The sequence below is a fragment of the Pelophylax lessonae genome (assembly GCF_965119305.1).
Source record: "Pelophylax lessonae genome assembly, chromosome: 2".
Classification (NCBI taxonomy): domain Eukaryota; kingdom Metazoa; phylum Chordata; class Amphibia; order Anura; family Ranidae; genus Pelophylax; species Pelophylax lessonae.
In genome coordinates, this window is record NC_138769.1 from 499,081,349 (window position 1) to 499,095,455 (window position 14,107).

Genomic DNA, 14,107 nt, shown 5'->3' on the forward strand with positions numbered 1-14,107 from the left:
GCTGATAATCTTTTTTTTGTGTCCACCAGTGCAGGTCAATGCCACCTACCAGTGCAGGTCAGTGCCACCTACTAGTGCCTACCAGTGCCTATTAGTGCTGCCAATCAGTGCCTCATCATTAATGCCGCCTATCAGTGTCACCTTCCAGTGCCTATAAGTGCCCATCAGTGCCACCTATCAGTGCCCATCAGTGCCACCTATTGGTGCCCATGAGTGCCATCTATCAGTGCCACATATTAGTGTCACCTATTAGTGCCCTTCAGTGCCGCCCATCAGTGCCGCCCATCAGTGCCCATCAGTGCCACATATCAGTGCCCACTAGTGCTGTCTTATCCGTGCCTATCAGTGCCCATCAGTGCAGTCTATCAGTGCCTATCAGTGCCACCTCATCAGTGCACATCAATGAAGGTGAAAAATTACCTGTTTGCAAAATTTTATAACAAGTTATAAAAACTGTATTGCTTTTCTTTTTTTTTTAAAAATTTTCGGTCTTTTTTTGTTTGTTCAGCAAAAAATAAAAGCCCCAATAGTGATTACATACCCCCAAAAGAAAGCTCTATTTGAGTGAAAACAATTATAAAAATTTCATTTAGGTACAGTATTGCATGACTGTGCAATTGTCATTCAAAGTGTGACTGCACTGAAAGCTGAAAATTGGCCTGGGCAGGAAGGGGGTTTAGATGACCAGTAGGCAAGGGGTTAATATGAGTAGCAAGTCGATTATATGATTTTAATTGCATTGAGTTTTTAACAACATTGTAATAAAATATATGACTTTTTAAACAATGTTTTGTACTCTAGTGCCTACAAAGATTGATGATTATTTTCATATTCTCTATATAGATTTACCGGATGTGGCACTTTGCTACTAGTATCCATATCCACAGTACCACCCTGTAAAGATACGAAACCCATGTTCTGTTGAGGTATGTACAGTAGATACCATATTTATTGCATTAAGGGGGTGTTTCTTGAACACTTCATTAGAAGATTACATGAGAAAGAGATACATATTTATCTTATTTTCTGTTGTAGTAGAGCATGAATACAATGTAATGACCTGAAGATTTTTAGGGAAGGTAATATGTTTTATAATTTAGTATATAAGGTATATACTGTAACTTTCAGGAAAACTATGGCTGGAGACTCCTCCATTGCAGGCAACCAGTCACCACTTACAGTTCCTAAAGATGCCAATTGGTCAGTATTTATGTTTACACAGAAACTGCTGTAAATTGAGATTTTGTGGATGTACCTAAAGAATGATTCAGGAGATTTAAGAATATGGGATACTCACACAGCTTTAAAAAGGCATATGTCACAAATAGAGTTGAGCGGACACCTGGATGTCCGTGTTCGGCGGGTTCGGCCGAACTTTAAAAAAAAGTCCGGGTCCGTGTCCCGGACTTTTGCCGAACTTTTCCCGGACACCGAACCCCATTGAAGTCAATGGGGACCCGAACTTTCAGGCACTAAAATGGCTCTAAAACACCAATGGAAAGGGCTAGAGTGCTGCAAATGGCAGCAAAACATAGTTAAGAGCATGGCAAGTGCTCTGCAAACAAATGTGGATAGGGAAATAACTTAAAACAACAAAAAAAAACAGAAAAATAAAACAATGTTCTTCATCTCTGAAGGACGAGGCCCATATGGAGTAGGAGGGAGGTTGAGGTGGTGGTGGATGTGGCGGTCTCATAGGCGTGCGCACAGGGTGTGCCGGATGTGCCTGGGCACACCCTAATCACCTAGGGCACATAGCATTATCGCTCTGTTTGCCAGTGAGGAGATGGGAAAGATCTCCCTCAGACCTGCTCTGCTCTATTTCACTTTGCCAGCAGGGAGAGTAATGTATCGGGGCCATGTACATGTAGGCAAACACATGCATGTGTATTTAAACTTTGGGGTGCACACCCTAATGCAATAGGCTGCGCACACCTATGGGCGGTGTAGGTGGAAGCGGCGGTGGAGGAGGACCAGGGCCGGATTAAGAGCATCATGGGCTTGGTGCTGAGGATTTTGAAGGGCCTTAAGGGCCGTGCCTTGGCATGCACCCAGAGGAGGAAGGGTGCAGCCATGCATGCCTAATTCAACATGGGATGCTGTCTCTGAAGCCCATAAACACATCCATGCATCGGCAACTGTCCCTCCTTGTCCGGCCTTCGTGCTGTGTGGGGAGGTTCTGAGGGAGCTGCCTGGGGAAGCGAGCATAGAAGCCAGACTTCTGTGTTTACAAGTGACAGAAGAGCGGTAACAGTGAATATGGCCAACCCGGGGCCTATATAAAGGTAGGGGCCTGGAGCTGCAGCTCCAATAGCCCCTACGTTAATCTGGCCCTGAGGAGGATGAGGTAGCCAACACTGCTTCTTTTCACAAATTTTAAATGAGGGTACACCCCAAACGAGTGAGAAAGAGCAAAAATGGAACAATGGCTGGGTAAGGTCGGTATCCATCGCTATTCCGCACAAGGTACGGAAAAGTCCCGTGGGATCCATGCCTGGTTCATTTTAATGAACGTGAGCTTGTCCACATTGTCTCTGGACAGGCGGCTGTGCTTGTCTGTGATAACGCCCCCAGCCGTGCTAAATACCCGTTCAGATAATACACTGGCTGCAGGGCACGCCAGCACCTCCAAGGCGTAAAGGGCAAGCTCAGGCCATGTGCCCAACTTGGAGACCCAGAAGTTGAAGGGGGCAGACCCCTCATTCAGTACGTCTAGGCGTGTGCACACATACTGCTCCACCATGTTGGTGAAATGCTGCCTCCTGCTAAGACGTTCCATATGAGCTGCTGGTGCTGCTGTTTGTTGTGGCGTGCTGACAAAGCTTTTCCACATTTCGGCCATGCTAACCCTGCCTTCTGAGGTGCTGGCGGTGCCCTGGTTGCGTTGGCGACCTCTTCCTCCTCCTCCTCCTCCTCTGCCTTGTTCTTCCACTGTGGCCCCGCTGTCAGGTGGGAATGCCAGCAGCATCGCGTCTACCAGCGTGCGCTTGTACTCGCGCATCTTGCGATCACGCTCCAGTGAGTGAATTAAGGATGGTACGTTGTCCTTGTAACGGGGATCCAGCAGCGTGGCCACCCAGTAATCAGCACAAGTTAGAATGTGGGCAACTCGGCGGTCATTGTGGAGACACTGCAGCATGTAATCGCTCATGTGTGCCAGGCTGCCCAGAGGCAACGAAAGGCTGTCCTCTGTGGGAGGTGTATCGTCCGTGTCATCTGTATCCCCCCAGCCACGCAACAGTGATGGCCATGAGCTGGCCTGGGTGCCACCCTGCTGTGAACATGGTTCCATCTCCTCCTCCAGCTCCTCCTCCTCCTCATCCTCCAGAACTGTGCCCCTGCTGGACAATTGTGTCCCTGGCGTTTGTGTGTGCAGGAACCCACCCTCGGAGCCCCTTGCGAATGACTGCCCTGAAAGCCTTGGAAATGTTACCTCTTCATCCTCCTCCTCCTCATCCTGTGCCACATCCTCTTCCATCATCGCCCGAATTGTTTTTTCAAGGAGGCATAGAAGTGGGATAGTTAAGCTGAGAACGGCGTCATCGGCACTGGCCATGTTGGTGGAGTACTCAAAACAGCGCAACAAGGCACACAGGTCTCGCATGGAGGCCCAGTTATTGGTGGTGAAGTGGTGCTGTTCCGCAGAGCGACTGAAACTCCACTATGGCCTGCTGCTGCTCGCACAGTCTTTGCAGCATGTGCAAGGTGGAGTTCCACCTTGTGGGCACGTCACATATGAGGCAGGGAGCGGGAAGGCCGAAGTTACGCTGCAGCACTGACAGGCGAGCAGCAGCAGGGTGAGAACGCCGAAAGTGCGTACAGATGGCCCGCACTTTCTGCAGCAGCTCTGACATATTGGGGTAGTTTTTAAGGAACCTCTGCACCACCAAATTCAGCACATGCGCCAGGCAAGGGATGTGCGTCAAACCGGCTAGGCCCAGAGCTGCTATGAGATTTCGCCCGTTATCGCACACCACCAGGCCGGGCTTGAGGCTCGCTGGCAGCAACCACTCATTTAACTGCTGTTCCATGCTCCTCCACAACTCCTGCACGGTGTGTGGTTTGTCCCCCAAACAGGCAAGTTTTAAAACTGCCTGCTGTCGTTTACCCCTGGCCGTGCTGAAGTTGGTGGTGAAGGTGTTACGCTGTCCGGATGAGGAGGCGGTAGAGGATGAGGAAGCGGAGTAGGAGGAGTTAGGAACAGGAGGCATACTGAAGCGCCCTGCAATCCTCGGTGGTGGAAGGACATGCGCCAAATTGCTATCCGCCTCAGGCCCATCCGCCACTGCATTTACCCAGTGTGCCGTTAGGGATATATAACGCCCCTGACTGGTCCACGTATCGGTAGTTAGGTGGACCTTGGCACAGATGGCGTTGCGCAGTGCACACCTGATTTTTTCCCCCACTTGGTTGTGCAGGGAAGGGATGGCTTGCCTGGAAAAGTAGTGGCGGCTCGGCACGACGTACTGTGGGACAGCCACCGACATAAGGTTTTTAAAACTGTGTGTCTCCACCAGACGGAATGACAGCATTTCAAAGGCCAAGAATTTTGAAATGCTGGCATTCAGGGTCAGGGATCGCGGGTGGGTAGGGGGTACTTCCTCTTCCTCTCAAGTGTTTGGGAGATGGGAAGCTGAACACTTCCACGGGACATTGTGGAGATGGTTGGTGACCCAGGTGGTGGTGTTGCTGACAGATCGTCTGTTTGCGGGGTGGCAGGTGCCGGTATCACTACAGATGTGGCTGGAGCGGCCGAGACTACAGCAGAAGAGGAAGTAGGATGAGCCAGAGACGTTTCTTGGTTTTGAAGGTGTCTACTCCACTGCAGCTCGTGCTTTGCACTTAGATGCCTGATCATGCAGGTTGTGCTCAGGTTGAGAAGGTTTATGCCTCGCTTCAGGCTCTGATTGCACAGGGTGCAAACCACTCGTGTCCTGTCATCAGCACATTTTCTAAAGAACTTCCACGCTAGAGAACTCCTTTGAGCTGACTTTGGTGCGCTTGTTCCCTTGCTGCGTTGGGCAGTAGCGGGCATAGTGTCTAGGGCACAGCCGCTCCGCTTCTGCACCCTGCTCCCTCTTCTGCTGTGCTGGTGGCTCTGTGCGACCACCGCCTCTTCCTCCAAACTACTCAGGTCACCTGCATGACGTTCATTCCATGTGGGGTCGAGGACCTCATCATCCTCCACATCATCTTCCACCCAGTCTTCACCCCTGCTCTCCTTGTCAGTCTCCACAATTCTGAACGCCGCAGCAGTTGGCACCTGCGTTTCATCATCATCGGAGACGTGCTGCGATGGTCCTTGCATGTACTCATCTTGAGAAATAAGTGGTTGGGCATCGCTGAACTCAATCTCTTCCACTTCTGGGGCAGGGCTAGGTGGATGGCCCTGGGAAACCCTGCTGACAGAGTCCTCAAAAAGAACAAGAGACTGCTGTATGGATTGGGGCTCAGACTGATTGCCTGATTTCCAAGGGGGTGAGGTGAAAGACGGTTGGACATTGGCTGCAGGTGCCAACTCTGACCTTTCTCCAGTAGACAATGTGAAGGAACTGGAGGCACTGTCAGCAACCCAATCTACTATCGCCTGTACTTCTTCAGGCCTCATCACGTCTAGAGGCGCATTATGCCCTACCAAATACTGCTGCAGGTTCTGTCACCTACTCACACTTGTGGAAGGTGTTTCACTTGTGCGTGTAGCTGGCACAGATCGACCAAGTCCTCTCCTTGCAACAGGAGCTCTACCAGCAGCACCACGACCCAGGCCACGGCCCCTATTTGACGGTCTCCTCATATTTCTGTAATTTATGATCTTGCCCTAGAAAGGTGTTTATTGAATTGCGGAACAAAACAACAACAGTATCGCACGGGTGTATCTGACAGTCAAATATGCAAACTATGCCCCAATTTAATGTTTTTTACCCCAAAAGGGTGTATATTGAATAGCGGAATAGGAAAAAGGATAAAAAAACGGTGTATCTCACACGTACAAACACAGACTAGGCCCTGATTAAAATTTTTTGTAGCCTAAAGGGAGGATGAGGAAGAGGAGTAGGAGGAGTTGGGAACAGGAGGCAAACTGAAGCGCCCTGCAATCCTCGGCGGTAGAAGCAGATGCGCCAAACAAATTTAAAAAGGTGTATCTCACATGTACCGATACAGACTATCCCGCAATTTAATTTTTTACACTCAAACAGGGTGTATATTGAATAGCGGAATAGGACAAATTTTACAAAACGGTGTATCTCACACGTACAAACACAAACTAGGCCCCGATTACAATTTTTTGTACCCTAAAGGCAGGATGAGGAAGAGGAGTAGGAGGAGTTGGGAACAGGAGCCAAACTGAAGCGCCCTGCAATCCTCGGCGGTAGAAGGAGATGCGCCAAACAAATTTAAAAAGGTGTATCTCACATGTACCGGTACAGACTATCCCGCAATTAAATTTTTTACACTCAAACAGGGTGTATATTGAATAGCGGAATAGGACAAATTTTACAAAACGGTGTATCTCACACGTACAAACACAATCTAGGCCCCGATTACAATTTTTTGTACCCTAAAGGCAGGATGAGGAGTAGGAGGAGTTCGGAACAGGCAGGAGGCAGACTGAAGCACCCTCAAATCCTCGACAGTATGAGATGCGCCCCAAAAATTGGAAAGGTGTATCTCACACGTACCGACACAGACTATCCAGCAATTTAATTGTTTATACCCAAAGGTTTTGATTAAATAGCGGAATAGAAAATATGATCAAAAAAAGTGTATGTATCTCACACGTACAGAAGCACACTAGGCCCCAATTACTATTGTTTGTACCCCTAAAGGCAGGATGAGGAGTAGGAGGAGTTTGGAACAGGCAGCACCCTCAAATCTTCAGAAGTATGAGATGAACCCCAAAAACTTGGAAAGGTGGATCTCACACGTACCAACACAGACTATCCCGCAATTTAATTGATCCCCAAAGGTTTTTATTGAATAGCGGAATAGGAAATATGATCAAAAAAAGTGTATGTATCTCACACGTACAGAAGCACACTAGGCCCCAATTACTATTGTTTGTACCCCTAAAGGCAGGATGAGGAGTAGGAGGAGTTTGGAACAGGCAGCACCCTCAAATCTTCAGAAGTATGAGATGAACCCCAAAAACTTGGAAAGGTGGATCTCACACGTACCAACACAGACTATCCCGCAATTTAATTGATCCCCAAAGGTTTTTATTGAATAGCGGAATAGGAAATATGTTCAAAAAAAGTGTATTTATCTCACACGTACAGAAGCACACTAGGCCCCAATTACTATTGTTTGTACCCCTAAAGGCAGGATGAGGAGTAGGAGGAGTTTGGAACAGGCAGCACCCTCAAATCTTCAGAAGTATGAGATGAACCCCAAAAACTTGGAAAGGTGGATCTCACACGTACCAACACAGACTATCCCGCAATTTAATTGATCCCCAAAGGTTTTTATTGAATAGCGGAATAGGAAATATGATCAAAAAAAGTGTATGTATCTCACACGTACAAAACCACACTAGGCCCCAATTACTATTGTTTGTACCCCTAAAAGGCTGGATGAGGAGTAGGAGGAGTATGGAACAGGCAGCACCCTCAAATCTTCAGAAGTATGAGATGAACCCCAAAAACTTGGAAAGGTGGATCTCACACGTACCAACACAGACTATCCCGCAATTTAATTGATACCCAAAGGTTTTTATTGAATAGCGGAATAGGAAATATGATCAAAAAAAGTGTATGTATCTCACACGTACAAAACAACACTAGGCCCCAATTACTATTGTTTGTACCCCTAAAAGGCTGGATGAGGAGTAGGAGGAGTATGGAACAGGCAGCACCCTCAAATCTTCAGAAGTATGAGATGAACCCCAAAAACTTGGAAAGGTGGATCTCACACGTACCAACACAGACTATCCCGCAATTTAATTGATCCCCAAAGGTTTTTATTGAATAGCGGAATAGGAAATATGATCAAAAAAAGTGTATGTATCTCACACGTACAAAACCACACTAGGCCCCAATTACTATTGTTTGTACCCCTAAAAGGCTGGATGAGGAGTAGGAGGAGTATGGAACAGGCAGCACCCTCAAATCTTCAGAAGTATGAGATGAACCCCAAAAACTTGGAAAGGTGGATCTCACACGTACCAAAACAGACTATCCCGCAATTTAATTGATCCCCAAAGGTTTTTATTGAATAGCGGAATAGGAAATATGATCAAAAAAAGTGTATGTATCTCACACGTACAGAAGCACACTAGGCCCCAATAACTATTGTTTGTACCCCTAAAGGCAGGATGAGGAGTAGGAGGAGTTTGGAACAGGCAGCACCCTCAAATCTTCAGAAGTATGAGATGAACCCCAAAAACTTGGAAAGGTGGATCTCACATGTACCAACACAGACTATCCCGCAATTTAATTGATCCCCAAAGGTTTTTATTGAATAGCGGAATAGGAAATATGATCAAAAAAAGTGTATGTATCTCACACGTACAAAACCACACTAGGCCCCAATTACTATTGTTTGTACCCCTAAAAGGCTGGATGAGGAGTAGGAGGAGTATGGAACAGGCAGCACCCTCAAATCTTCAGAAGTATGAGATGAACCCCAAAAACTTGGAAAGGTGGATCTCACACGTACCAACACAGACTATCCCGCAATTTAATTGATCCCCAAAGGTTTTTATTGAATAGCGGAATAGGAAATATGATCAAAAAAAGTGTATGTATCTCACACGTACAGAAGCACACTAGGCCCCAATTACTATTGTTTGTACCCCTAAAGGCAGGATGAGGAGTAGGAGGAGTTTGGAACAGGCAGCACCCTCAAATCTTCAGAAGTATGAGATGAACCCCAAAAACTTGGAAAGGTGGATCTCACACGTACCAACACAGACTATCCCACAATTTAATTGATCCCTAAAGGTTTTTATTGAATAGCGGAATAGGAAATATGATCAAAAAAAGTGTATGTATCTCACACGTACAGAAGCACACTAGGCCCCAATTACTATTGTTTGTACCCCTAAAGGCAGGATGAGGAGTAGGAGGAGTTTGGAACAGGCAGCACCCTCAAATCTTCAGAAGTATGAGATGAACCCCAAAAACTTGGAAAGGTGGATCTCACACGTACCAACACAAACTATCCCGCAATTTAATTGATCCCCAAAGGTTTTTATTGAATAGCGGAATAGGAAATATGTTCAAAAAAAGTGTATTTATCTCACACGTACACAACCACACTAGGCCCCAATTACTATTGTTTGTACCCCTAAAGGCAGGATGAGGAGTAGGAGGAGTTTGGAACAGGCAGCACCCTCAAATCTTCAGAAGTATGAGATGAACCCCAAAAACTTGGAAAGTTGGATCTCACACGTACCAACACAGACTATCCCGCAATTTAATTGATCCCCAAAGGTTTTTATTGAATAGCGGAATAGGAAATATGATCAAAAAAAGTGTATGTATCTCACACGTACAGAAGCACACTAGGCCCCAATTACTATTGTTTGTACCCCTAAAGGCAGGATGAGGAGTAGGAGGAGTTTGGAACAGGCAGCACCCTCAAATCTTCAGAAGTATGAGATGAACCCCAAAAACTTGGAAAGGTGGATCTCACACGTACCAACACAGACTATCCCGCAATTTAATTGATCCCCAAAGGTTTTTATTGAATAGCGGAATAGGAAATATGATCAAAAAAAGTGTATGTATCTCACACGTACAAAACCACACTAGGCCCCAATTACTATTGTTTGTACCCCTAAAAGGCTGGATGAGGAGTAGGAGGAGTTTGGAACAGGCAGCACCCTCAAATCTTCAGAAGTATGAGATGAACCCCAAAAACTTGGAAAGGTGGATCTCACACGTACCAACACAGACTATCCCGCAATTTAATTGATACCCAAAGGTTTTTATTGAATAGCGGAATAGGAAATATGATCAAAAAAAGTGTATGTATCTCACACGTACAAAACCACACTAGGCCCCAATTACTATTGTTTGTACCCCTAAAAGGCTGGATGAGGAGTAGGAGGAGTATGGAACAGGCAGCACCCTCAAATCTTCAGAAGTATGAGATGAACCCCAAAAACTTGGAAAGGTGGATCTCACACGTACCAACACAGACTATCCCGCAATTTAATTGATCCCCAAAGGTTTTTATTGAATAGCGGAATAGGAAATATGATCAAAAAAAGTGTATGTATCTCACACGTACAAAACCACACTAGGCCCCAATTACTATTGTTTGTACCCCTAAAAGGCTGGATGAGGAGTAGGAGGAGTATGGAACAGGCAGCACCCTCAAATCTTCAGAAGTATGAGATGAACCCCAAAAACTTGGAAAGGTGGATCTCACACGTACCAAAACAGACTATCCCGCAATTTAATTGATCCCCAAAGGTTTTTATTGAATAGCGGAATAGGAAATATGATCAAAAAAAGTGTATGTATCTCACACGTACAGAAGCACACTAGGCCCCAATAACTATTGTTTGTACCCCTAAAGGCAGGATGAGGAGTAGGAGGAGTTTGGAACAGGCAGCACCCTCAAATCTTCAGAAGTATGAGATGAACCCCAAAAACTTGGAAAGGTGGATCTCACACGTACCAACACAGACTATCCCGCAATTTAATTGATCCCCAAAGGTTTTTATTGAATAGCGGAATAGGAAATATGATCAAAAAAAGTGTATGTATCTCACACGTACAAAACCACACTAGGCCCCAATTACTATTGTTTGTACCCCTAAAAGGCTGGATGAGGAGTAGGAGGAGTTTGGAACAGGCAGCACCCTCAAATCTTCAGAAGTATGAGATGAACCCCAAAAACTTGGAAAGTTGGATCTCACACGTACCAACACAGACTATCCCGCAATTTAATTGATCCCCAAAGGTTTTTATTGAATAGCGGAATAGGAAATATGATCAAAAAAAGTGTATGTATCTCACACGTACAGAAGCACACTAGGCCCCAATTACTATTGTTTGTACCCCTAAAGGCAGGATGAGGAGTAGGAGGAGTTTGGAACAGGCAGCACCCTCAAATCTTCAGAAGTATGAGATGAACCCCAAAAACTTGGAAAGGTGGATCTCACACGTACCAACACAGACTATCCCGCAATTTAATTGATCCCCAACGGTTTTTATTGAATAGCGGAATAGGAAATATGATCAAAAAAAGTGTATGTATCTCACACGTACAGAAGCACACTAGGCCCCAATTACTATTGTTTGTACCCCTAAAGGCAGGGGATGAGGAGTAGGAGGAGTTTGGAACAGGCAGCACCCTCATATCTTCAGAAGTATGAGATGAACCCCAAAAACTTGGAAAGGTGGATCTCACACGTACCAACACAAACTATCCCGCAATTTAATTGATCCCCAAAGGTTTTTATTGAATAGCGGAATAGGAAATATGATCAAAAAAAGTGTATGTATCTCACACGTACAGAAGCACACTAGGCCCCAATTACTATTGTTTGTACCCCTAAAGGCAGGATGAGGAGTAGGAGGAGTTTGGAACAGGCAGCACCCTCAAATCTTCAGAAGTATGAGATGAACCCCAAAAACTTGGAAAGGTGGATCTCACACGTACCAACACAAACTATCCCGCAATTTAATTGATCCCCAAAGGTTTTTATTGAATAGCGGAATAGGAAATATGATCAAAAAAAGTGTATGTATCTCACACGTACAAAACCACACTAGGCCCCAATTACTATTGTTTGTACCCCTAAAAGGCTGGATGAGGAGTAGGAGGAGTTTGGAACAGGCAGCACCCTCAAATCTTCAGAAGTATGAGATGAACCCCAAAAACCCCAAATATCATTCAGCTCGGCTGCAGGCCACAATTTAATTTTTTTTAACCCAAGGCTGTATATTGAATAGTGGAATAGAAAAAAAGTGTATGATTTTTGAAACCACTCAATAATAGCACATGTGAACTGAACACAGCAGTGTATGATCAGTCAGCACAGCACAACTGAAGGAAAAATGCTGCACACAGTGACTGATAGAAAAATACTTTTCTCCCTCCTCCTCAGTGGGCAAAAAAGATTGTGTTCACTGCACCCCAAAAAGATTGTGTTCACTGCACCCCAAAAAGATTGTGTTCACAGCAGCCCACACACAGCAAAATGGATGTGGACCACTGACACCTGCCTATCTCCTATCCCACCCCACACAGCATTATCGATTGTAGTTTGTAGAACACACTGACCCTAAAAATCAGCAGACTCTCTCCCTAAAAGGATTGATAAGATGATGATCGTAGATAGGGTGACTGCAATCCCCACCCCACACAGCAATATCGATTGTAGTTTGTAGAACACACTGACCCTAAAAATCAGCAGACTCTCTCCCTAAAAGGATTGATAAGATGATGATCGTAGATCTGGTGACTGCAAACCCCACCCCACACAGCAATATCGATTGTAGTTTGTAGAACACACTGACCCTAAAAATCAGCAGACTCTCTCCCTAAAAGGATTGATAAGATGATGATCGTAGATCGGGTGACTGCAAACCCCACCCCACACAGCAATATCGATTGTAGTTTGTAGAACACACTGACCCAAAAAATCAGCAGACTCTCTCCCTAAAAGGATTGATAAGATGATGATCGTAGATCGGGTGACTGCAAACCCCACCCCACACAGCAATATCGATTGTAGTTTGTAGAACACACTGACCCAAAAAATCAGCAGACTCTCTCCCTAAAAGGATTGATAAGATGATGATCGTAGATCGGGTGACTGCAAACCCCACCCCACACAGCAATATCGATTGTAGTTTGTAGAACACACTGACCCTAAAAATCAGCAGCAGCCTCGCCCTAAAATGCCTACAACTCGCCCTGCCTAACACACTCCGACCTGTCCCTCAATTCTATCCAGACACACACTGACCCTAAAAATCAGCAGCAGCCTCGCCCTAAAATGCCTACAACTCGCCCTGCCTAACACACTCCGACCTGTCCCTCAATTCTATGCGGACACAAATGATTTTTGCCTGTTTGTCTGTCCCTAATCAGCAGCCAGCACGTATGTGTGCTCTGTCCCTGAACTAGTACACAGCAGAATGACGCCGCAGCGGCGCTGCCTCGAACTTATAAAGACTTGGTCACATGCTTCAGATGGCCAATCACAGCTACTAATACATTTGTAGGCATGGCTGGGATGGCTTAAGGCACACCAGTTAAACGCTTGTTGATTGGCTGTTGAAAGCCCGCCATGAAAAGCGCGCACATACAGTAAAGTTTTCGGGTCCGTGTTCGGGTAACAAAAATCCAATTATTCGGTACGAACACGAATAATACAGTCCGTGTTCGCTCAACCCTAGTCACAAATTAGGGAAAGTTAAAGAAAAAGGGTAAAGAAAGTAAGGGATAATGTAAGATTATTACTACGTATAACTCGCAAAGGAATAATGTGAAAGAGAACTTCAGTTTCTCCATGAAACCACATGTTTATGTTCAGCAGAAGTGGTTTTGTTTTATCATTCTGTAAGGGAAATCTCCTGCTTGGCCAATGTTCTGGCCCAATGTTTATGCCTATTTTTTTTCAACTGTATGTATGTTTTACTGCTTTTAGTACATGCTTTACCTCCAGAGTCTTCATGCACCACCAAGTTCTATTCCAGTGTTCTAAAAAAAAAAAAAAAATCCAACTATATTTTGATTTTTGTTTTCCTACAAAGTATAAGATCCTTTTACTACTTTTGAATCTATGTTGTTTAGTTAAATATCATTATGGCAGTAAATGGTGCTCAGAGTATAAAGAATTTTCTGTAAATGACTAGCTTCAACATTGTGCATAACATAATTTCTTATTTATTTATCATGTTAATAATCTGCAGTCTAAGTATGTTACTTCTTTAATCGTCATGTGTGCCTTTTAGAAAATGAAAAATCTCACTTGCAGCAGAAATCATGTTTGAGCATTTCCCAAAGCTATTACTTAGTGGCAACAACATGTTAGAATAATAATAGATTGTGTGTATTCGTTTACATTTATCATAATTATTCCTAGTAAATAAGTGAAGCAAAAAATGCACTCTAAACCACTGTTACCATCTTCCTGTAACCTTAA